The following is a 1,805-nucleotide window of genomic DNA, read 5'->3' on the forward strand; positions in this document are numbered from 1 at the left end:
GAGGAGGAGGAGGAGGAGAAGGACTGTAACAAGTCCTGGTTTAATGTGGTAACTCCTCCTGACTGAACTGTAGATGCTAACAAACAGCTTCCTGTTCAGGAAGACGAGCAGACTGACAGACCATGTAAAATACTTGTTTGTAACATGAATGATAATTAATTGACCAAACCCTGAACATGCTCTGAAGGAAGCAGCTGATCAGCTGATCGATGTGTGAGACCTGATGACTTCATTACCTCGTTATCACAGCAGCTCCCTCAGTGTGAGCGTCACGTCCTTCCTCAGCTCGCAGATAAAAGTAACGAGTTAAAAACTGACCTGAAAAACGTCTGGGCTAATAACGACCTCAGTGATGTAAATCTGTTACCAGGAAACGTCTAACAGGAAGTATCGAATATGTAAACAGGAAGTCACTGTAGCATCACTGGCTAGCATAATATGACAGATATATCTTTTTTTATATACAGTTTAAAGGTTGGGGAGATATCTTATTTATGCTAAGCTAACTGATGTCTAGCCTAAAACGTTTGCTACTTTGAAATCAGTCAAACGAAGTTTCGATTCACTTTCGGATTTATTAATTTATTCACATTTATTATGAAGTTTCAGGTATTCCATATTACCTCTAATGCTCTGAGATGCTAAGATATTAGCATGCTAACGTTAGCTTTGTAGGTTAGCTGCAGAACAGCTACACCTATAACAGCATCAAAGCTAGTGTGTGAGATTCGACCTGTTTGATTTAGTGTTGATGAAAATCCACATAGTAAACACTGAATCTAGAAAGAGGCTAAATGTTGTGTTGAGGCATAAATGTTAGCAAGACGCTAAGATGTTAGCAAGAGGCTAAGATGTTAGCACAAGGCTAAGATGCTAGTATGAAGCTATCTGTCGTCCTCCTGTTGAGCTCTTGTATGAAATCAGTGATATTCATGTGAAACAGACTGACGGGGTCCAGCTGTGTCTGAGGATAATGCTCTAACAGAACGTGTGTGTGTGTGTGTGTGTGTGTGTGTGTGTGTTATCTCCAGATAATGAGGTAATGAAGTCAGGTGTAAACATGGCTCCAGCTGCCCCTCCTCCTTTCTCTCTGTTTGTCATCAGTGTGTTTTCTCTCCTCGTCCACGTCGACCCTCTGACTCACCGCTGTGACAGGTTCTCCCTGTGAACATATCTTTGCAGTAATGATATAACCCGCCTGCTGGTGGCGCTGTTACAGCTGATCAGAGTGTTTTTTAAAGAAGTGCATTTTGAATATTTTCTTTGTAATCAGTTTTTTTAACGATGACTGTTCTCCATGTTTGTTTAAAGCACATTTTAAAGTTAATCCACCTTAAATCTGCTTGCTAACGTCTCAGAAGAAGAACTGAAATATTTCACTTTGAGTCACGGATGAAGAGCAGAGTCCCTGCTGCCCTCGGCTGCGGACCGACTGTAGATTTGTACAGATGTGAAGATGTTTGCTGGTTTCCTTCCTGTCTGATGTCCTCGGAGCTTTAGTGTGTTTGAGCGCCCCCTGCTGTAGACCTGGATGCTAACCTCTCTGTTAGGTTTGTTAACACTAATTGGACGTGCAAATAAAAAACAAGTTAGCCCTGAACGCCTCGTCTGACGGCTCGTTTGTTAACAAGCTGTTAATAAAGTTTTCCTCCAGCGTGCACAGTAATGTATCTGTGGTTCTGCAGAGGTCACTGGTTCAGTAAACATTCAGTGTGTTCTTTATGATGTCATCGGTCAAGCAGGACTCGACACCTTTCCGTCCACAGACCTCTGCAGACCCCAGAGTTCATCCTGTTTCCTCGTGT

At 42.3% G+C, this 1,805-nt stretch overlaps 1 protein-coding gene across 1 annotated transcript in view; it reads left to right on the forward strand.

The window, feature by feature from the left end:
- LOC138606724 (synaptotagmin-11-like) overlaps positions 1-1,600 on the forward strand; it is a 12,366-nt gene extending 10,766 nt beyond the window's left edge. The window contains exon 4 of the mRNA XM_069679153.1: positions 1-1,600. This exon is cut by the window's left edge and continues 969 nt beyond it. The gene's annotated coding sequence lies outside the window, so the exon portion shown is untranslated.
- Positions 1,601-1,805: the final 205 nt, after the last annotated feature.

This window comes from Semicossyphus pulcher, unplaced genomic scaffold (assembly GCF_022749685.1).
Source record: "Semicossyphus pulcher isolate SPU_LCO1_2020_fin unplaced genomic scaffold, fSemPul1.0.p SCAF_30, whole genome shotgun sequence".
NCBI lineage: Eukaryota > Metazoa > Chordata > Actinopteri > Labriformes > Labridae > Semicossyphus > Semicossyphus pulcher.